The sequence below is a fragment of the Callithrix jacchus genome, chromosome 20, assembly GCF_049354715.1.
Source record: "Callithrix jacchus isolate 240 chromosome 20, calJac240_pri, whole genome shotgun sequence".
Classification (NCBI taxonomy): domain Eukaryota; kingdom Metazoa; phylum Chordata; class Mammalia; order Primates; family Cebidae; genus Callithrix; species Callithrix jacchus.
This window is the reverse complement of record NC_133521.1, coordinates 22,011,601-22,036,167: the sequence shown is the minus strand read 5'-3', so window position 1 is coordinate 22,036,167 and position 24,567 is coordinate 22,011,601. Positions and strand designations below refer to the sequence as shown.

General features: G+C 36.2%; 3 long non-coding RNA genes across 3 annotated transcripts; 2 read left to right on the top strand and 1 right to left on the bottom strand.

The window, feature by feature from the left end:
• Positions 1-1,545: 1,545 nt before the first annotated feature.
• LOC118149702 (uncharacterized) lies at positions 1,546-24,263 on the bottom strand. The gene is made up of 3 exons (XR_004737327.3): positions 23,953-24,263; positions 5,924-6,076; positions 1,546-4,678 (listed from the first exon to the last, which is right to left on the bottom strand). It is a non-coding gene; the product is annotated as an uncharacterized LOC118149702 (long non-coding RNA).
• Positions 5,075-8,147, top strand: LOC118149704 (uncharacterized). The gene is made up of 3 exons (XR_004737329.3): positions 5,075-5,132; positions 6,357-6,527; positions 7,725-8,147. It is a non-coding gene; the product is annotated as an uncharacterized LOC118149704 (long non-coding RNA).
• On the top strand, positions 18,443-20,612 carry LOC118149703 (uncharacterized). Its single transcript, XR_004737328.3, has 3 exons — positions 18,443-18,492; positions 18,615-18,722; positions 20,505-20,612. It is a non-coding gene; the product is annotated as an uncharacterized LOC118149703 (long non-coding RNA).
• Positions 24,264-24,567: the final 304 nt, after the last annotated feature.

Genomic DNA, 24,567 nt, shown 5'->3' with positions numbered 1-24,567 from the left:
ATGATAATGAAGGCAATCTAAAAGTATCTAAAGTTATATAATCAGTTCTTTGATATAAATGTATTGTTTGTTCATGTTTTCCCTTTGACAGAAATAAAAATAATGTAAGTTTATTGTTTTCATTTCCTGAGTAGGAAAGTGTTAGAATATAGCTGTACTTTTTGTACTCTACAAGTAAATGAAAATTAGGGTTTCCTTTGTGCCTTAAAGATATTATAAGAAGGTACATGCTGGTCTGATACGCAAAATTATGCTTTAATTATTAATTCAAAATCTACAAAATCTAGACTGATAATCTTATAAATTCTCGGATTTATGATGTCATTTTAGGATAAGCAAAAACACAAATATATATCATTTGTTTTCAACCTCAACCCAAAACACTAAGTTATTTAATATTATTACAAAAGAGTTGATGCTGAATACAAGATCACCTGCAAATTTAAACTCTAATAACACAAAGTAAAGCTAACTAATTCAGGAAAATTTTTTGATACACATATAGTTTCTTCTCTGCCCACCAGTGGATGTCTTTTGCAGATTGTAGTTTATTTATATTTATCTTCTTTCAAAATGATGGAAATCTACATAACATTTTCTGACATGTTTACAAATAATCTACCCCCACCCCTTTGTCTACGAAATAGTCATTAATACAGATTTCCTTTCTTTGTTGCTTGTTGCGATCAACACAATTCAGAATGTTGATGACTGATTATCTTCATGGCACAAATATTTTTCCAGGGTTTACTATGCACAGTAAATAACCTGATTACATAACTTAATTACCCTAGAGGAGGTGTTTTAAATATGGGCGTGACAGTGAAGGTGGTGATAAGCTACTATTTAGCATGTCATATTGAGATAAAATTTGTTTGCAACATCTGAGCTGCAAGGTTCTTTGTAAAATTTTTGAACTTGTCACATACCCATGTCCTTTGCATTGTTCCTTGGTCCTAGACTTCCTCTTTAGCATAAACTAGTTGTTTTACAGAGTGACTGTACACACAGGGTACTATGTGACTGGTTGAACTCAAGTGTGCACATCTGAATACATACATTTTATAAATGGAAAACAGCACTTTCTGATTATGGTAGATTAAAGTAATCTTCACTTACGAACAAGTCTTCAGCTACTGAATCTTTTTCCATTTCTCACTTATTCCTTTCATGGGCCTCTCAGTAAATACTGAGAGGTTTTTCACTCATAATACAATTTTGAATTATTAATATTTATACTTATAAAAATCTAGTGTATTTCATTTGTTCTGATGAACTTTTTGCAATGTTTTGATGAATGTGTTTTACATAAATTGCAAGTTCTCGGACATGTAGCCAATGACCTTTATAGAAAAAACTACATGTAAATACACGTATTTGTTTAATAGCCACTATGAGTCCAGGTGAGAAAGATGCTATGAAAAGTGGTAGGAACTTAAATAACACATCTGGTGATCATAGCAACTTACATTATTGTAGCTTATTTTGAGCCAGACTCAGTGTTAAGCACATAGAAAATATTAATGGTTTATTTTCACAATAACCTTTTAAAATTTTAAGTAATTTATTTCAATATAAATATTTCAGAAAACTGTACTTAAATTCATTTTAAGTTAGCTCATGCAGACACACCTAAGATCACACACTCACATTTGCATATTAAAAAGAAACAAAAACGTGAGAGAGGAGCCAAGCTGCACATCGCTTAAGGAGGTCACAGTGTAATCCAGTGCTTCATCATTAGAGTACCTCAAATTACTTGGGATAAAGAATAAAAATGGCTTATGTTTTCATATATATTATTATCGTTGGGTACCTGTCCCTACAGATGTTTGATCTCCTTTAGATTGTATTGTGAACGAATTCCCCTCCCCACACACATGTACTTCAGTAAGATGTAAAACAATGAGTTTGTCAATAATCAAGGTACAGAAACGCTTGAGAGTCTGCTGACTTATTATCAGCTGTTTTACCATACCTATTAAGTCAGTACTGAAGTTCAATAATTATTAATCACTATAACCTTTTAAAGTAACTACAATTTTTAACCTTCTCTGTACAAATAAGGAAACCAAGGTAGAGAGTGGCTAAGTACATTTTCCAAGGTGCTAAATTTCGGAGGCTGCATTGATTTCTGGTCTGTGTGATTCCATGGCCTGTTGTTACAATACACCTGCAATACCACTCCTATCAAGTATTTCCCTTCCCAGTAAAATGGATGAGATATGAGAAGTTAAAAAAAATTGTCTTGCACAGTTCACCTGGCCTGCCTACTCTTGGGCCTCTTGGCTATCTGCAAAACCAAATCGAAGATGTTTCTGTAGCACATCCCCAACTTCAGCAAAGGAAATCTGACCTCTCAGGCTCCTGCTCAGTCTACTGTCTCTTTCTTTCTTTTCCTGCTTCATCAATCCCTATTTGATGCTATATCTTCTTGTTATTCACCTCCATGCTTCATCCTCAAATGACTGACCAGATAATTTTGACACTCTGATACATAGTCTCATATTCTCCAGTAAAATAATCTTGCAGCATTTCTTAAATAGATGCCTTTACAGACCAGACAGGTCCCAAATTTTGTCCTCTACACAATGTTAATAATATGTAAGACTGATGGCTGGATACAGAGAATATAAAAATAGCACTAGTTTCCATTCCATTAATTTTAGATTTTTAAACAAGTATCCAAAATTCTTATTCTGAAACATTTAAAGTATAACTACATCCATTGAACAAATCCAACTTGGCTTAATAGGTGAATAAATGAAAGGTTTGTTAGATGTCTTACTATAACAAGAAAACCTGTCACTGCTATAATCACTCTTAGAATCTATTGAGCAAATGACCTGTTTAAATAAAGCTTCAGGTTCCCCAAAGTGAAGTGCTCCCACGGGACAGCAGTCTTCAAATTCCCTTAAGTGACATCTCGGTAGATCTGCCAATGTGTGAGGGCAACGAGTGATTTAATTACTGTATAGACTCTCCTTCCCTGAGGTCTCTTTGTGGAATTGTATTCAACAATGATCTGTAAATTTATTCCTGAAATGTGTCATTACTACACATCTTTTTATTATTTTCACAGTAGCTGAGAGATGGATTCTTTTCCAAATGCATTTATTTGGGTAAGATTTTGGCAGCTTATTTTTTTATTAACTTTGATGCTACTTCTCCTTGAAATAAAGCAAAATTTGTCAATCATTTTTAGAGCGAAACTTACTTGCTTATGAGAAAGTGTGGTTATTCTTCCTAATTAAATACAAATCTGTTTTCTATAGTACTTTTCAGTACTCCAGATGACTCTTTTCTCTCTTCTGCCCCAGCTGCTCACATGCTCTCTCTCCCCTCTATCTATCTTTTTTCATTCAACATATATATTGATTCTATTCTTATTCAATGTATTTATTGGATGTATACTCTGTTGCACAAACTGGAGAGGGTATTAGGTATGCTAATAAGTTCATGTAAAAAATTTACTTATATTAACATTTCATTTATATAAAAACTATATGAAGTCTGTATTATTATTATTTCCATTTTAATTCTCAGAAGATTGGAACAATGAGAGACTAAATAAATTGTCTAAATTCACATGGCTGAAAAAACACAGTGTGAAGATTTGAACCCACAATATTTGCCTGCAGAGATTGTATTTACAAATGTTACACTATTCTGCAAGTGTATACTAAAAATCCAAGGAGAAATAAATAAAACCAACATGAGTTACTTTGAGAGTTCTCTTATATTACTCTCATGACTAAGATTACCAGTTAAAGGACACCAAGTTAAATTTCAATTTCAGCAAAACAATAAATTATTTTAAGATAACTATGTCCCAAATATTGCAAGAAACATATTTATACTAAAAAGATTTCTGTTTATTGACTTAAATTCAAATTTAACTGCAGGGCCTGGGTGGATTTTTTGGGCTTATTCTAACAACCCTACTAGTGGCAGTTGTTAGAGTTAATTAGTATTTGTAATTACATACATTTATTATGTAATAAATAATATAAAATGCATTTACAGTATAATAAATGCTGTTAGATACATATATAATACATAGTATTTACATACTTATATATTGTACTCTACTGTTGTATTATTACCATAATGTTACCTTTCCATACTTACAAAATGTACTATTTACATACTTATATAATGTATTCTACTGTTGCATTATTTACATACTATTACCTCTGCATATTTATGTAATGTATTATAATACAATTTTATTATTTATATATATTTACACACTTATATGATATACTATTTACATATTTATGGAATGCATTATTATACTATTTACATACTGTTGCATTTACATACTTATATAATATACCATTTACATATTTATATAATGTATTACTATACTAGTATACTGTTTATATACTATTATATTTACATGTGAACTATTTACATACTTATATATTATTGTGCTATTTCATACTATTACTTTTACATATTCAAATAATGTACTATTTATGTACTTATATAATGTATATATCATTAAAATAATTTTATACAATTTATATTAACATAAATACCACGTAGAAAGAGTGCTGCTCAAAGCACCCATAGCCAAGTACCTAGTCAGTTGTATGGTAAATTTCTTACTTCTGGCTTTGACATATAATGTCATGTGATCTCTTATTTAATTGAAACTTCAATGTCTTTCCAGCTGAACAGAAAGAAAAAAAAGAATGAAAACCAAAAGCTACAATAGTGTTCTTTGTAAAATATAATATTAAAAATTCTTCTATTGTAATATATTCAGCTTAAGGGAGACATAATTTAGTGATTCAAACTGTAGACAGCAGAGCATCACTTTATAGACAAACACCAATGACATTACACTGTAGGTTAGCTGTGGGTCATCATTTCCATTTACCAAAACATCTCCAAAGTGCTCTATTAAAAGACGTTAGCAAACGCAATCTCCAGGAATTTGATTTTTCCTCGTAAGTAAACAAGAGAGAATAATTTATGATTACTGAAGCTTATTCTTCAAAATGCCAATAAAGCCAGCATACATTCTGTGGAGAATGAGATGCTTAGCAACAGGAAGTAAACAACTGCACATTTAAAGGTCCCTCACTCCTTCCCAAGGAGAGAAGCTCTTAAAACCAACCTCGGTGAGATAAACCGTGTCTTATACTATAGCCTGTTTCACAACCTCTATGTGGTCTCATCACTGACAATCTCCTAAATTATTCAAACATCTCCATTTTTCAAAAAAAATCCTGGCAGTCTCTTTTCTTTAAACTCCTTAAATCCATGCCTCGGAATGGATTTCATCTTCAGGGACACACCCTGAGCAAAGCCATGTACTCTTCAATATGTGCTATTTGGAAAAAGGCTGGCACATAGTAGGGTCTTTAAGTCACCTTTGTAAGGGCAAGGGCCTAGGTTTACTTTGTTTGCCTATTACATTTATTATAAACACTGCCACTATAATTTATAGACATCATTTAGACACACACACACACACACATCATCATCATCATCATTCAGTTACTATTGAAATTGCCTCTGTACCATAATTTCTTTAACCTCAAAGCGTGTGATAAGATGAAGCAGTTAGATTCCCAGTCTGTACCCCTATTTCTCAGAAATTTCCCTGCAAGATTCAGCTTAGGAAGTAACTTAGAAAAATAGACTGAGAAGTGGTGAGAATTTTTTCTACCTCATGGAACTAGCACTAATCTGTTCACCCTCTACAGACATGGTTCTAACTATGGCCAAATGAGCCAAGTTGTTACACTGACTGAGTAAGACGAATGCTTGCCTATTTCTTGATGGAGAAACAGGCACAGTCAAACCAAACCAAAGAATAAACATTGAAGCTTTCCCATACCTCCAACTAGAAATAGTTATTTAGGTGTATTAGTGTATGAGTCCACTTTGCATTGCTATAGAAGAATACCTGAGGCTGGGTAATTTATAAAGACGTCTGTACTTGACTCGCTGTTCTGCAGGTTATAGAAGCATGGTGCCAGTGTCTGCTTGGCTTCTGGTAAGGCCTCATGAAGCTTTTCCTCATGGCAGAAGGCAAAGGGGGAGCTGGTGTGTCATATGGCTGGAGAAAGGCGGGGAAAGAGAGAGAGAGAGAGAGAGAGAGAGAAAGAGAGAGAGAGAGAGAGAGCTGGTCCAAGAGTCTGTTTCACAACCAGATCCTGAAGTAACTCATTACCACTGGGAGGACACCCAGCCGTTCATGAGGAAGGCTTTCCCATGACCCAAACACCTCCTACCAGGCTTCACCTCCCACACTGGGAATCACATGACATATGAAGGGGCCAAACATCCAAAAACTCTATCACTAGGCTTAAGGGTTTGCTTTCGTTCCACCCTGACAGATAATGATGACAGAATTTCACTCAAGCAGATGGCTAGATTTTGAATACATCAAAGAAACAACATTCCTGACACCTGAGAGGAATTTATCCCGTCTTAGGTCATCAAGAAAAGCGCACTGGATGAATTACCCAGCCTCATGACAAAGTGTTAAAACATCAGCTGTGCATTAGGTAAGTTACTGAATTTCACTGGGCCTGGTCACTACTCTATAGAGAGATAGAGTTAATGAGCAATTATTCGTTTTACTTCCAGCTGTAACTTTAAATTTAAGTGCTGAGAGATTTTCTGCATTAAAAAAAAGTGAGCTGCTTTAAATACCAAGATTAAATCTCAATTGTTACCAACTTTAATCTTGCTTAAGCAAACATACATAAACTGTGCTTACCTCTGGATGGACAAAAAAGGAAACTCATGTGGCTTTACTCATGAAGTCTCTACTGTGTGGAACAAATGAGGCTCAGAACAAGCCTCATTTGGGACCTGATTGCACAGTCCATGTTTATTTTCACTAAACCAAATGGCAAATTTTAAATAATTGCCTTGACATTTTTCTGCAATAATGTTACAGTTTAACAAAATGATACAATGATAGTAAGTAATCATTAAACCTCAAAGAGCCATTTATGACAATGTTTAAGGCAAAAGTCTTCCTAAAATTTTAAAGTTTAGTAAATTTTTAGGATTTTTAAGCTAAGAGTATTACATAATAATGCTTTATCTAAACAAAAAGTTTGCATTAAAGCAAGGTGATGCTATTTAATCAGAGGGTGGTGTTTAACCCTCTCTTCTCTCTCTCTTACTTAGTTGATAAGATGATTACAGGATTGACAAAGTTGTGCATTTTCTAAAACTGATCTGCCTTTAAATATTGAAATATAGAGATGCTGTCTTTCCCATTAAGTAGAAAAATGCCACAGATCCCAGATAGTGATACAGTATCACCAGATTTTCCATGATTATCTGGATATGCTTTTCAGTAATGATTGTGCAAACCATTAACAAAATTTCAGTTAATTTTTCTTTTGTCATACATTCTGTCCATATAGTCACAAACCTAAAAAATGAAAAAAAATGCGCTTATGTGATCACTTGCCCTGAATTTGAACTAGAAAATATAATTGAGAAAAATGTACAATATGCAGGCATTTGAAAGGAATGGCATTTACTTTAGAAGTAAAACAACAGATAAAAATTTTACTTCTGGTGTTACTGATTTCAACTCTAGGAAGGGGCACTCAGATATAGAATGGCTCCATTCAAACTAATTTAAACTCACAACATTTTAGACATTTTGAACTGTATATCACTACCTAAAGTTATATGATGTCTAGATGTGTTTATTTATTTACTGTCTTTTATTTCTACAGGGTCTATACTCCATAAGATACGCTGACAGATTGGCCACATCTAATTTTGTGTCCCCACATCATCAAACAGAAACTAGTACATAATGGCCACTTAACTGTTGTTTGAATCAATGAATGAATCAATGAATGAATGACATTAGAGAATTTTGAGTACTGTGAGCCATAGAAAATTGGTTTATTTGACTTTAGGCAAAAAAAAAAAAAAAATGCAGAGTATAGCTAATACTCCTTAGACCAGCAGTGTCTAATAGAACATTCTGTAATGTTAGGGATGGTTTATATTTGTGCTGTCCAATATGGCTCTCAAGCACTTAATATAAGCAGCAAAAATTTAATTTAATTCCATTTAATTGATTAAAATTTAACTTAAAATTGCTACATGTGAATAATGACTATTGTATTGGGAATAAAATATTGTATTGCATTGGGAAAGTCTGGCAACTCACTGTGTCTTCTTTCCATACCCATTCCAAAAAACTTGTAGAAAGGAAAATGGTCCTGTTTCATAGCTCTCCATTTCCGAATTCCCCACAATTCAGATAACTAATTACTCTGTTCATTACCAGGTCTTTTTAGTCCATGCCTTACAACCTTCCCTAATAATCTGACTCAGATCTAAGTTTTATTTATGTAGCCCAGGTATGCTCCCTGGCATCTGTCCCTGCCACAGGTCAGATCTCAGACAGAATTGGGAGAATCTGTCCCAATTCTCCCTCTATGCTGTAATTGCTCTATCACACATTTATCTTTCTTACTAGACCCAAGATCCTCCAGTAGAGTGGCTAGGCATTGTTTGTCACTGTTTCGCAAGTGTCTAATGTGTAGAGTGCAGTGGTTGAACAGTAAGTGTTCGATGAATAACAGACAGAAGAGGGTGAAGCAGCAGGTCAGCTTGCCTGTGAGTCCCATCTGGATCTTTTTTCTTTTGCCTGATATCTGAGACTTTTCCTTGTCTCTGAGACTCTGAGCTGCTTGTTGTCTCCTGTTCTGTCAAGGCTTTCAAGTTCTTGACATATAATTCTGATCTTCTTAGAATCCAAATTCCTATACTGGTCAAATTCCCAATGAAGACCATTCCTATGAGTGTCAGTCAATCATTTAAAATTTTATCCAAACTCACTACATCAGACTTCATTTATGGTACTGGGAAGATGTAATCAATACGATAGACAAGGTGCTAGCACTCACAAAGTGGACTTTCTAATTGGAAAGAAAGAATGTCAAATAATGACATACACGAACAAGACATTTCTGTTAATGTAAGCACCGAGAAAAAAAAAAAAACTGGACGATATAAGAGAAAGAGTGAAAGGTACATTGAAGAGGGTGTAGAAAGCTCTAAAATAGTTGGAATCACAGGAGAGAAAGAAAAGACTCTCCTTAGTTGTGTATCTAAGCCTAGGTGGTCATTGAGAGTAAACATCTCTGCCCTTGTATTAATTTTACAATTAAATTGTAAAATTAATTATAATCTGTATCTGTCATAAAAAGATCCTTTTTCTGCATATACACCATGGAATATTATGCAGCTATCAAAAATGATGAGTTTGTGTCCTTTGTAGGGACATGGATGAACCTGGAAACCATCATTCTCAGCAAACTGACACAGGAACAGAAAATCAAGCACCGCATGTTCTCACTCATAGGCAGGTGTTGAACAATGAGAACACATAGACACAGGGAGGGGAGCATCACATACTGGGGTCTATCGGGGGGAAATAGGGGAGGGGAGCTGGGGAGAGATAGCATGGGGAGAAATGCCAGATATAAGTGATGGGGAGGAAGGCAACAAATCACACTGCCATGTGTGTACCTATGCAACAATCTTGCATGTTCTTCACATGTACCCCAAAACCTAAAATGTAAAAAAAAATTTAAAAAATTATCCTTTTTCTGTACCTCTCAGAAAAATTTACTCGATTCCCTTTCATCTGACGGCATTTGAGTCCTTTCGTTGTTCTTGATGCCACTTACACATTTATCTCAGAAGGTACTTAAAAAATTCTTTCACAATTTTTATTATAGTACAGTACCCTAAACTTTTTATAGCCTTGAATCCATTGTTCTTTGATTAAGCCCTTATCCCAGGCCAAAGCTGCCTGTGAGTTTGACTTGCCAATGGGTAAGTTGGGAATTGTATGTCCTGTAAGCACACATGCCCATATACTGTCCTCAAGCCATGGGGAAATACTGGATTGGGAGCCCTCCTCCCTTTGACTTTGCTGGCGCTGGTCCACAAATCTTATTGCAAGCGTATTTATTTCTCTCATTCTTTCCCAGTCCACCCTGTTATTTCAACCTTTTTGTTTTCCTCAACAGCTGCAGTTAGCCTTATGATTATGTTTCTTTCATTAAAAGCCTATACTTAACAAAACCTGGGGTCCTTTGTAATTAGCATGTTGCACACAATTCAGAGGAACACTGTGGTTAGGGCATGCATCTTTTATAAAGAGATATTTTTTGTTGTTAACTGCTAATTTTGCTAATTTCTTTTCAGTACTTCAAAATGTAATTTTTATAGCCCAGTGGGTCAAAAAAAAAAAAAACAAGTTCTTAAGAAAATTAATGACTACTAAAAGGAGAGAGTGTACACACCACTCTCCCAATGTCTCCATTCATTAATTTAAAAGGAGTCCTAGGATTGGTTTTGGCCTCATGTGTCTTATTTCCTCATGAAAGAAGTCTTTATTTGGCTTGAGAGAATGGGAATTTTATTTTTCTGTTCTTCTTAAAGCTATTATGATAACAATCAGTAGCCTCTTCCAAGTGGTCTGTACTCATCTCTTTCTCTGATAGTTAAGGTGCTAGCAGGTAGTGCAATACTGGAATATCCAGAGAAGTCCTCCTGGAACATCCAGGGACACACGTAGGCTATTGTAAAGAGGCTCTGCCACTATTATTTATGCAGGAGCCTAACAGACATCCCACAGAGGAAAGCAACAAAGTAGGTCAGACCACAGACTCTGGTTCTGTTTTCTGGGTTCAAATTCTAGGTCTGCTGCTTACACAGTCCTTTAGCCAAATCTTTAACCTCTCTGGGTCTAGTTTTCTAATCTGTAAAATAGGAGTTATCAAAATAGAACATACTTCATATATGTGTTATAAGTGAGAATTGGATGAGTAAAGTATAGGTAGGAAAGTGCTTAGAACAGCGCCTGACACATTGTAAATTCCATATAAGTGACATTATTAAAGGATCATTCGAACATGTCATTAACACATTAAGTCAAGTTCTGTCTATGTGGTAGATACAAACTAAAGCACGGGCTAACAAAAGGTCCGTAGAAATCTTGCATATAGTCAAGTTATTCACTGCGCATCACTGATAACCATTCACGTCCTCTTCCATAACCTAAGCACGTCCACTGGGAAACTGAAACTTTCCGAGTCCGCTTATGAAGCAAGGAAGCAGCATAGATTGGGCAAACATGTTACATGCACACAAATATGTTGCTCCTCCCACTCACCTTATGCCCTGGCCCATTGCAGTCCTTATAAAAGAATCAGGCACTCACTCCTGCAGAGCCAGGACAAAGCCACAGGCCCTTATTTTACTTTCTGTCCTAGACAGCCAGGATGGTGAAACCTGTCTGTAGAAGCTGGTCTACATTATTATTGAGGTCCCTTCCTGCTTCAAAGTTCTGAGTCTAAGATTATAATCAGGACTTGAAAATGCAGTTTCAGTTGATCTTTTTAGGAAACTAAAGCACAAGAATGTACTGTGATTGCAGAAAAACTTGCCCAACACTCAACTATTACTCCTTAATAGACCTTCCAGATTAATATAAATTAGGGTTGAATTTACTAAGTTACACATAGTTGTAGCCAGATCTTTGTTCACACTGATGTCTCATCATCAAATTAACCACTCACTGGCCTTTACATGTTATTCTAATGGTACAAGTATTTCCTTTTAATTCCCCACTATTTTAGTTGCCCTACTTTGAATACTATTTAATGTGTTGATTATGTCATCTAAAGCTCATAGTCCCTCTTGTCTATACTTGGTAAAGACCTTGTTTCTTTTTTTTTGTCTCATCATAACATGGACTGATTTGGGTGAGAACTGCTGTGTTGTCCACTTGGTTTCTTTTGGTTTGTTTGTTTGAGACAAAGTCTTGCTCCATTGCCAAGCCTGGAGTGCAGTGGCATGATTTCGGTTCATTGAAACCTTCACCTCCCAGGTTCAAGCAATTCTCATGCCTCAGCCCCCACCCCCCTACCCGAGTAGCTGGGATTACAGGCACCCGCCACCACTCCTGGCTAATTCTTTGTATTTTTAGTAGAGACGGGGTTTTACCATGTTGGCCAGGCTGGTCTCGAACTCCTGACCTCAAGTGATCCGCACACCTCAGCCTCCTAAACTGCTGAGATTACAGACATGAGACATTGTGCTTGGCCCACTTGCTTTCTCAAAAGAACAATTCGAACAATTAAATGATCCTAGTCTCCAGGAACATTTTCACAATGTTTGTTGAGAACTGAAGAAAGCCATCTGTAGCAAACATGGGACTCATGTAGCAGAAGGGTCTACTGTGAGGGCGGGCATTGAACAACATGGAGGCACCTAGCTCTTTGCTTAACACAAGGCTTTTCTAGATTCAATGCTCACTTGTTGTGAACCATTGTGCTGGTTTATGATGGGGATCCAGAACCATTTATAAAATAATTAGTTTCTTTTTTCTCTTGGAAACTACCTGTAGACATAGGGTTGTTCATAAACGGAATTAATAATATCGTGTACAAATAAGTGATGTGGATATTACTACTGGGTCTCTATTACTACTTCTACTGCTGATACCATTTATAATTAAGGAACCTTTGACCAATGCCAGCTTTATATTAAGGGCTTCATATTCATGTTTTTATTTAGTATATCAAATTTTTTAGATAAGTAGTATTCACTTTTATTATAAAACAGAAAATAGACAAAACTATGATTCACGTGTAAAATGAGTTTGTAACTTCACCCATAGTCATTTGGCAGGGGAAATGTTTTGGGCAAATTTTGCTGAAAAGGGGATATTATTGAAAGTAAGGTTTTAAAATACTGGCAATTAACTCAAAGATGTGATGAAGTTTTATCTGACTTCAAAGTCTGAGTGCCACAGAGCCTGTAGCCATTATAGTTACTTCTTTCTATAATTCCAGATTACTCAAAAGTACAAAAAACAGAGAAAAGATAAATGGCTTTAGGGCCTACGTGATGGAGTTATTGGGAGGTGCATGGTGCTTAACTAGCCAGTGAATCCAGTGCAATTTAGACATTACTGAAATTTTAAAAACACATATGACAAAAGTGTCTGAGTCTTTTCAAAGGGAGCTAAGCTGTTTCATTTATTCTCTGTTCCTTTTGATGATGATCTTGTCCTCATCTTCCCATCTCATTGAAAGACATCATTTCCCCAATCTGTGTTGCCACATAAAGCTCTGTGCACATGTTGTTTAGAAATCTTCAAAGTTTGTGGATAATCATAGTCCCATACATTCATATATGCCTTCTGTATAATTATACTGACTTAGCGAGAATTCAGACTTAATCCAGGAATAGAAGAAAACCCTATGTGCAAAGATACATTTGCCAGGCATTCATATGGCAATTTTAATGAGTCTGAAAAAAAAGTTTACTGCTTAAAATATTTTCAACATGATTGAACCTAGGATTTTTCAAGTGACATCGGTAAAGAAGCAAGCATTTTTTTCCTGCACGTGTGCGTGTGTGTTTATTTGTGTCCCATGTATCATTTGTGTGGTATGTGTAGTACTTTCTAAAATATTGGCTCATCTTTCCAAATAAATTGCAAGCAGAGACATTTAATGTGGTAATTGTTTTGACAATAAGCAAATTCTGCCACTATAATGGGAAATTCAGTTTCCAATGACAAAGACCTGCAGACCATTAAAATATGAGAGACAACTTCCCAAGAAGCCACTTTAAGGTTGGATAGATTGACTGGATTCCCCAGGTCAAAGGGGCATATCCAGTGATCTTCAGTAGAGTGTTCCTATTCATGATGAAGGAATCAGCATCGTTAACTTACGTTGGTGATGATATCAGGATAGGCTTCGCGCTATTGATGAAGGAAATGAAAGAGAAGGCTGGAAGGGGCACCACTACCACATTTGACCAGTATACAAAAATCTCCTCTGTATTACTGCCAAGTCTCCACATAAGTTTCTCATTTAGAGAAGAGCTAATATATTGAATATTTTGCGTTAGTTTCCTATTAACTTCATCAATAAAACAAAGCCAATCTTTAATGACGATTTCATTGCATGATCTACTCCTATTTTTTCACCACTAACTGTCACTTCTTGGAGGCTCTGAACGATAAAACTAAGCTTAGCATTCTGTTTGACTGACAAGTTATATAGAACAGGAGTGTGATCCCTGACATTCAAAGGAATAAGTGCGTGGAAAAACTGTAGTTTGTAATCACCAGAACTCATGTTCAAGGCTCAGCTCTCCCTGGAGAGTCACTCTGTACCTCGGTTTACTCACTTGTGAGATCTGGAAATTATACCCATCTCACAGGATGGCTGTGCTGATTGGACAAAACCATCACTGTAATGTGTTCTGTTCTATGTCTGGTACAACATGATTCTCTCTAAATGTCACCCTCCTCCTTTTCTCTAGATTTACTTTCTATGAATTTAAGGAAGAAAATAAATGATACAGAAAAATGGAAAACAAAATACTGAAATATCTTAATTTTAATTTTTAAAGCTGTAAAATAATTTATATAGAGATAGGAAAAAAGAAAATCAAAACATGAGGATTATGCCAATGTATCAGAACAATGATTTTTGGCGAGACTGAAGTTCTTTCTAAAAGCATTGAAATTATACCTTATATTTGAAAACTCAGTAAGAAATCAGATTATTGCTTTAAAGTAGAAGTTTATAATATTCTTCATAAGAATTGAATGAGAGAGAGAGAGAGAGAGACAGAGAGAGAGAGAGAGAGAGAGAGAGAGAGAGAGAGAGAGAGAGAGAGAGAGAGAATCTTCATGCAGGCGCGCAATTCAGGTCAGAGGCTCAAGATGGTAGTCAACTTCTGAGCCAAGTGCCAGACCACATTTAAATACAACTACCTGTCCAATAGTGTGTTGAACCAAACAGATTTCATGATGGTTGCTCTAGTACAAATCTCTAAATCATTCCCTATTTCTCTTTTTTAAAAAATTAATTTTAAAGATGACTTCTTTAATGTATATTTGATGTCATCTTGACAAACAAAATATGGGGAATATGAGCCTGATATTCTGTTTCAATGTTATTATTTTGATAACACAAATAAACATCATGCTCACCTTAGTGCCTAATAACTCTCTAATAGTAATAAATATTTTCCGAAAAGTGATTATGTATGTACATATGTGTGTATATACAAGCCACACTAATAAAAAAACCCAATATGCATATAAAATAATACACACATATCTATGTCATAGGTTCAGACATAGATCTCCATATATTATTGTTAGTGCCACTTGACATGTAAAGAAGCTGGAAATCTCAGAACATCAGTGTATTGGCAAAGATCATACAACCAAACTATCTCATAATATTTTCATACACTGTTCTGCTTTGGCTCTCTTTAAAAGATGATAACCTGCTGACTGCCATTCATTTTCAGCTCAGTTTATTCTATGACAGTTGTCTCCAATAGGCATTGTTGAATAAATCAGAGATTCATTCAGCTGTAATTGTAATAGCTTAAAAAGTAATGCAGTGTTTCCAATTTGATTAGCACCAATGAGATTACAGCCTGTGAATAAAGTAAATATGCTTACACTTTCTTATGTATCAATTGTCTATCTCAACTTTAAGAAGCTGACATAAACAAAGTCCCTGTACCTATAAGTAGAACTGTACTCAATTCATAACCCACTTGGAACCAGACCTGGCTATATAGCATCATTTTCATGCAAATGTCAATCACAAGGTAATGTAATACCCTTGTGTTGAGCTCCTACTCTGTGAGACATGTATTACAAACTTACATCAATTACCTTTAACTCACAGTAAATAACAGTAAGGGGGGAAATGCAGTTTCTCTGTAAATTCCAGATGAAAATATTTAGGGCTCACAGAGATTAACATTCTTATCAAAGGATGAAAAATTAGTGGAGAAATAAGATTTAAATGTAAGTATCTTGACTTTGAATCAGACGTATTCCATTTTCTTGACTGTATTCTTAGACATGTTTTAGTAAGCCAGATATGTCCCATATTGATTGTCATAGTGCTATGGTTTCGAATTTATATTATCTCTTTTTTGGTTGTTTTTTACCTGGTCATCATCTGAGTTACTTGAGCAGGTTGGCACTTTTCCCTTTTTTGCTGTCCTTTAGTGGCAGACACAACTAATAATACACAAATCATCTTGCAATGCTAGAGGGAATTACTGTTTAGAAGAAGCACATTTAATTGGCTCTAAAAATTGGAATATTAATAAATGAAAATAACCATGCCTCAATTTAGGTCAGATTTGTGTATATCCTATTTATATGCTTCTTACAAAAAGAACACAACTATAGTCTCTTTTCTATTCCTAAAGGAAATTTTAAACCTTGCAAACGTTCAGATGTTAAGATCTATTAATTTTTTTTTATGTCTGACAAAATCTTATAGCTGAACGTAAGTTGCATTTGGTGTGATTTAATTACCATTCAGGTGATCAGGAAATTCCACTGAGAGGAATATACAAAATGAAAACTAGAGACGGCTTTTAATATTGATTCCAAGCTAAATCTCAGTAAAGGATAATTTTGTTTTTGATACCAGAAGCAACAGTTTAGTTGAATCTGTATCTAAATAGAAATTTAATAGTGTTTATTTCATGCTCATATGGTCAGATTTTTGGTCCAATTTGTTTGTAATGAGTTAGAGTAACTGATATGCTAATCAATGTTAGTTAATTAAAAGTGGAGTTTCCATTTAGTTACAAAACGCGTTAGGGTGTTGAGCATATTGCATGCTAGATGACCTGATTCACATATTTGAACTCCTAAAATGAGAAGGAGTGGTAGAAAATCTTTTTGATGTGTTGCCAGAAGTGACACTCACATCCTTCTGGAGACAGATTTAGCCTGAGGATGAGAAGATTTGAATTCTAATACTTGCTCCACTGCCTTTTCACTGTGAAGCTTCAGTATCATCTCTTAAATCTTCAAAAACTCAAATTTCCAAGAGCAAAAAAAAAAAATGCAATAGGATTAGACTATGTCTAGGCACACTTTCTTGTGATTCTATGTTCAAAATTCAAAAGTAACTTTGGGGGTTGACTCTCTCTGTTCAGCCATTTTCTAGCTCTGTAATTTTAGACAAAATCCATAATCTCTTTATCTTTGTAGTTGTGATGAAGTGAGGAAAACCATGGTACTCACACTGCGTTCTTGGTGAAATAAAGGTTATTGCAGTGATGAGAAAAAGAAAAGATAATGATGGACCAAGACGTAAGAAGAAAGGAAATCAGCAAGACAAGGAAATGGTGAAGAGGGAAAAGAAGAGTGTTTCAAAGGAAGAAATGCCAGAGTGTATGGATTTTACAAATATTATAAAATTATATCAAACTCCTAAAATTTAAGTAGATAAAAAATAACAAAGAAAAAATCTGTAAGTATAGGCACTGAAACATACTCTAGTGAAACTTTTAGCAAAACCTTGTTTCATGTTTGGCTAAGTTTTAAGAAAAGATCAGTTAAACAAAACTATCAACAGAAAGGAGAAACCCTCAGAGCTTTCAGAATATTAGCATGTACAATGAATCTTCAAGATTATTCCCCAGATGTTTATTTTTGCTTCTTTATTTTTGAATCTTTTTGCATATAGGGAATGGAGGTTTGGAAACTTTCGAGGACTAATGTTCCTTGGACCAAACTTGAGGAAGCAATGCAGTGAAGATTTGTATCCTAGACACCAGGGTGGAATCTCAATCCTACCAACTTAACTATGTCACTTAAATTAACCTTATGTGACTGGGAGTGACAAGAATCATTCTTGTTTTGAATACTATCTGCTTTGTTTTTGAAAGTGAGGAACAATACAGGTAAAGCTATCAGATTGGGATAAACACTCAATAAATTGATGATGATGATAATGATGATGATGATAGGATTGATTCCAGGCACTCCCGGGAAGCACTGGCTTCCTCCTGTGGAAGCACAAAGCAGAGGAAACTGTGCATCTTCTCCCATTCACTATTTGAAATCCATTTGTTGTAAAACATCAAAGACTGGTTCCCATATGTGGAACATTGTGGAAGCAATTTGTTGTTGTTGATTGCTTCCTCCTTAGAACAGAGTTACAAGAAAGCTGGATTGAAAGCTAAGGAGAGCTTGATGCCCCAGATGAAGGAATCTGAAATAAGATTGAGGGGGTGGGCAGGATACACTTCCTGAGGTTAATGCTATTAGAAGTTAACTAAGTCTTTCTGTAGGATGGATATCATTTGCAGTAAAGCATCTGCCAACTGTTATAAAATATCAGGATATCTGGACCTGTCATTGAAACAAACCAATAAGAACAGGCCATTTCCTGCAGGGGGCATGATTAAAACCAGAGCCATTTTCACAGATAATCCATTTATAAATCATGGTAATAAAATGGCCATCATGACAGCAGCTCAGTGACATTTTTTTCACAAGCTCAGCCGTATCCAGGCAACCAACACATCTTAACTCATATAAAAAGAAAGGCAGCCTGGAGTTCCAGGAGTCAAGGAGAAGATCCACTGCCTGGTTCTTTTTTCCCAGGAGGAAAGGTGATGCACTGATGGCTATAGGAACTTTGTATGACCCTAATTACTGCAGTTTGCTTTATGTGTATGTCAGAATCAATAGACATCAGGAATTTAGATGTTTCTTAACTCTTTTCTCATTCTAGGAACTGATAGGTGGGGAATTCTGAGGTCCAACTTTGATCCATATCTTGTTATGACGGGTTCAACTGATCAGCAGGAACTGGAGTGAGGAATACATGGCAGAAATCCAGGTATTCTTTATTCAGCTATTTACATGTGCAATTGAAAATTAATATTGGCTCTGATATTATTGAGAAAAAATTTTAACATGCACCATTATAACAACTATCATGAGTCAATCTCAGAAAAGTGTGTCTCTTGTAGCCCAGTTGAGAGACAAGTATTCTCTTTGCACTCTTTTGGGATTTTTTCCGTGCAATTTATACATGCAAACTTTTGATGACTGAAACTGCCTTAATTCAAAAGGGATTTAAATACTTAAAATAAAAATACATTCTGTCAAAGACTGCTCCCCTTTTTATGTAAATCAATATAGCACAAATTTGTATAACTATCATTAATTCATTAACTAAATGACCTACTTTAATGGTAAAGCCAAATATCATGGAATAAATTATTAAACTGAAATTTGAAGGTATTTCTGTCTATGTATGTGTACATATGAGTGTGTGTCAAATGATATTAACCTAAACAATCCATCAATGGGACTAATAATCCTTACCCAGCTAATTGAAACGAAGATGAAAGTATAAAGGGCATACTATTATGTTCATAGAAACTTTTTGCCGGGATATTAATGTTAGGAAAGCAGGAGCCTAGGAAGGCCAGAGTGACACCATTTTAAAATCAAATCATCTTAAAACTGGCAAGGCACAGTCTTTGCTAATCATAACCCATAGTCCTAAAACGTTTTTACCTAAGGAATCAGCTTGGTAATGTCTGTAAGGATAAACTCTGACAAAAGCAGAAGCCCAAATGTTCCAATACCCATAACAATATATGCTTTCAAGGTAATTATAGCTATAATTTAATGTACTTATACACTAACATGTCACAGATGGTTTTCTTTAACTCAATAAAATAATAAATTCTGTCATGCTCTCGGCCCACCCACATGTAGGTACAGCTTAGTTTATTCTTTACATAGATAAGACTCCTATATAAGAAAAACTTCAAACAAAGACAGTGAGTTCCTCCACTTGCTTTCTGAGGACACTACCTGGTAATGGAGTAGGTTTCAAGAAACTATCTCTTTTCACTGTGAAGCATTCCTCTTCTTGCTTTCTGAGTACGCTTTACTCTGTAATAGGGTAGGTTTCTATGAGCTCTCTCTTCTTTCTACGACTCACCTTGAATTCCTTTCTGCAAGAACATGCTCCTGGAGGCTGCATCAGGGCTCCTTTTCTGGTTACATTAATATTAGCATTATTGTGATGGCAGATGCTGTCAGGCTCTGCCTATGTTCCCATGATTCCTTTTACACTGTTTTCGTGTGTCTGTTCCATGTATGCCTTTACTCACAACAGCTGGCACGTGTGCTTCTTAGTAGGCAGCCTTCCCTCAGGCTATCAGTAGCTAACTTGCCTTAATACACGGAGACCTTCAAATTTCTGTGGCAGCTCTCAAACAATAAGTGATAGGTATCACTTATTGTTGCCATCTGGTTGGGATAATTCCATTATTTTCAGGGAGCTAGTTTACCTGCAAACCTGTGTATCGTCTGTGCCGTCTCCAGAGATCACTGTGGGACTGAGCCAACATTTACCTTCCTGACACTTTGTTTGATAACACACTCTTGTGTGGCCTTTGTTTCTTCCCCCATTCCCTATCTCTTACCGTTTTTAAGAAAATGATTCTTGATTTATTTGTATTACATGGATCCTTTTCCTGGTACCTACTACTAAGGAACTCGACTTAATACACCTGGAAAAAAGATTAATGTGTTTAGGACCTGAATGGGAATTGAACTTAAGAGAGGGTGGGATAAAGGACTGGTCATATTTCATTCATAGGACCTCGGAATCATTAACTAGCCAGAAATGCAGTCCAGGTGAAAGTATCACATGGGAGATACCTAGAAGGACAAAGATCATGAAATAGATGGAAATAACCACTTGGATTAAAATGTAAGTAAATAATCCACAATTCACAGTGGTGAAAATATTTAGACTTGATTGAGGCTAAGTTTGTATTAGGTTCTGTACTCTGTTATGCTAAGAGATTTTGTACATTTTCCCTCTCATTCAGCATATACAGCATTGAGGCAGAAGCCATTATTTTTTTCCATTTTATAGATGTGGAAACAATGGCTTAACAATGTTTTGCAATTTGCCTATGTTCACATAGTTGTGGACCTGAGATTTGTGCCTGTATCTGTCAGACACCAAATATGATAAGCTTAACTACTATACTGTAAGATCTGATTACCAGCCTACAGTTGTTCCTGAAGAAGAATCAAGACAGGTAAGTTTAGAAACATGGCTGATGTGACCAAGTTCATTTGATAACTGCTTGCAGCAAACTCTGCATTTTAATGCACATCCCTGTGCCTCTTGCATGTGTCTTTGAGTGCACGGAGACACAGTAAGCAGGGCTCATATCTGTTGTTGTAGGAGATTTTTGTCTTTGCTCTCAGTAAATGTCCCCTCACCTCCCACCCATACTGTCCTACCTTCTAAGCCTCAGCAATGTTAAATGCTATATTCAAGGTCACAGAGCTAATAAAAGCAAGTTTGTTTTCTGACTCTTAACCTGAGTAGATTTCTTTCCAACAATATCAGGCTAATTTATTGTCTCATACCCAAATTCTGGTCAAAGTCAGAACTGGTTTAGAATTAGATGGCTATCCAAACATAAGTTTCCAGTGGAGTTGCCAAAACCAACCCTCTATAAACCTCAACTTTCTAAAGGAATGTTGAGAGTAAGCTTTCCCCATCATCTGTCTACCAGCCCTCTGCCCTCTGGACTCAGCTTCATTTAGAAATGCTGATTTAGAGTTCTTCCAATAAATACTAACTGAAAAATTATTAGTAAGTACTTCTCAGGGTCAAGTGTAATAGGCCTCATAGAAGACACAAAATTGTTTATTCAACAAATTTAAATGTGTCATAAATGAAGTAATAGCTTCTCCTGGGTGCTTTGCCAGATTGGTGGCTTCATCCATGCACTGAAGATTGAGAATCTGAAGTAAAGAGGCCATAGATCAGGGTGCATTGTTATCTCTCAATGCATCCACAGACAGGGAGGTACTAGCGTCAGTAATTTATAGAAGAAAGGAAGGTCATGGTATACTCTTTGAGCTCTGTCCACACCCAGAGGGTGAAAAGTAACTTGTACGCAGTCAGACATCCTAGACAACTATATTTCTCCATTTGTGAGATATTATTGTGACAAATCCCCTTACCCTGTGCCATTTTAATTCCCTGACATGTAGAATTATTTATACTCCATTTTAGTATGAATCTGCTCAAATATTAACCCTTGGTTGCAGTTGATTTTCTTCCACCAGTGGGCTGACCATTTGCCTATTTGCTTTCAGATCTGCTTTAAAACAAACAAACAAAAACTAGTAAGTCTTAGGTTTTACTGTGCCCACAAGTTCTGATCCAGTAGGTCTGAGAGGGAGTCTGAGGCTGCATGCACAACACTGCTCGCAGCGGTCATCAGTGCTACTGGTCTGTGCACCATGCCTGACCACTCTGAATAGCCAGTATCCAAACCAGTTCTCAAAGCGGAGCCCCACAACCAGAAAAACTGGCATTACCTGGTGTGATCATCTGCATTTCAGATTATCATTCCAGTTCCTTCCAGACCTACTACCTCAGATACAGGGTGAAACCTGGTGAACTGGGTTTGATGTGTGCGTGTGTGTGTGTGTGTGTGTGTGTGTGTTTGTGTCTGTGTGTGTTGTGAGACAGAATCTCACTATGTTTCCCAGTCGTGTGTGTGTGTGTGTGTGTGTGTGCGTGTATTGTGTTTGAGACACAGTCTCACTATGTTTCCCAGTCTGATTTTGAACTCCTGGGCTCAAGCAATTCTCCCTTTGCAGCCTCCGGAGTAGCTGGGATTACAGACACTTGTCACCATTCCCAACTTATAAATCTGCTCTTTTTCTCCCCTTGCTCTGCTCTGATCCTTTCAAAGTATATTAATTTTTTCTTATTGGTAAAACTGGTTTCAGCTACTTGTCTTTTTATTAAAGCAGGAATATGTAGTTATTCTTAACATTGGTGCCTTTTTCTTTTTTCTTTTTGAGACGGAGTCTCACTCTGTCACCCAGGCTGGAGTGCAGTGGCGCATTCTTGGCTCACTGCAACTTTCGTCTCCCGGGTTGAAGTGATTCTCGTGCCTCAGTCTCCTGAGTAGCTGGGATTATAGGTGTGTGCCACGCCCACCTGATTTTTGCATTTTTAATAGAGACGGGGTTTCACCATGTTGGTTAGGCTGGTCTCAAACTCCTGACCAACAATCATGATCCGCCTGCCTCAGCCTCCCAAAATGCTGGGATTACAGGCATGAGCCACCTTGCCCAGCCAAATATTGGTGCCTTTTGCAAATGAGCCTAGCAGAATGTCTGTCCTCACAAAATGCATTATAGTCATATTTTGAGGATATTTGAGCTTCATTTCTATTCACTTTTACAAAGGGCTTCTATCTTTCATGCACATAAGTATGAGTTTTTGAGGAGTTTCCAACACTTATCAGTAAGACCTCACTTATCCAACAAGAATCCTCAAGGATAAAGAGTTTCCTGAGCAGCCAGGAAAGATGTACAAGGGCTATATTAAGAGCCCAAGGACTCACCCATGAAGGCCCCCTTAGGCCTGAACTCAGACTCTGCTCTTCCTTTCTGTGAATGCAGATACTTGATTTCACAGCAGATAAAGGAATAAATGGGAATACCAACATCCACTGACACACAGTAATAATACTGATGGTTGATGGTGAGAAAGTAAATGGAAGCCAAAATTTAAATTGAAATATAATTATCTCAGGGTTAAATAAATTAGGGCTCTTGGTATAAGATAAAACAAAACTGTTCATAAAGACGAACTGTAATTCAGCATCAGAATAGAGACAAAGAGAATGTCAGTAGTATATATGTTCATGTCTCGGTATGCCAGGAATCATTTTAGGCATTAAATATACATTATTTCAAGGTTGAAATACTGATAAAGTGGTTAGGTATATAGTATGCTTATGATTTTACAGTTAAGGAAAACCGGGCCCATAGTCCAAATACCTTCACTAGTGTTACATGTCTGTTACAAGAGTAAGTGCAGAGATGTGAAAACTTAGCCAGCCTCACTCGAAATCCCTTGGCCCAGCCCTGGTTCCAGACTGTGAAGTTGTTGTTTATAGTCACAAACTTTTTTTTTTAAAGAAACAGTTTTTTCTAAATATGCCCATTCTAAGAAAGTGGTTAAGTATCTAATATAATGTAGAAAAAAATCCACTTACCTTAAAGAAAAAAAAAAATGCTTTGGCATATGACTGTGCAAATCTTTATAAATCCAGGAAAGAAAAAAAAGCTGATGTAAAACAGCTCAGATACAGGCAGATCTACTAAACCTTACACAGTATCTGTTTGTTCTTGGTGACCATTAATAAACCAAGTGGATAAACCCTGGCTTTTCTCTTCCTCTCTCTCCAGAAATATCCACATTGTCTAGGACAGCCAGACTCAGATCAGCTTCAGACATATAAATACCAATCGCTTCCTTTGCTGGTGAATGGAATTTAATCAGACTAGCAAGCTAAACCAAAGTCACACAAAGGGTAACGTTTGATGCGCTTAACAAGAAACCTTTATGCAACTGTTCCCATCAGTCAGACTTAGAATAATACGGTGCTATTTTTACTTCATCTCGGCTTCCGCAGAAAACTTTAAAAGGCTTATGTTGAGTGCCGATTGTAAATAGATGGTCTCCCACCCCATGTCAGGACTCATTGCCGTGTCCATGAGACCTAAGAAAACATCAACACCACTGTTCCAAACAACTCTAAATTTGTTTCCTTTTCTATGAAGTAACAGTTGAGAGCACTACAGCTTACTGACCTGCTTTTCTTCTGCTC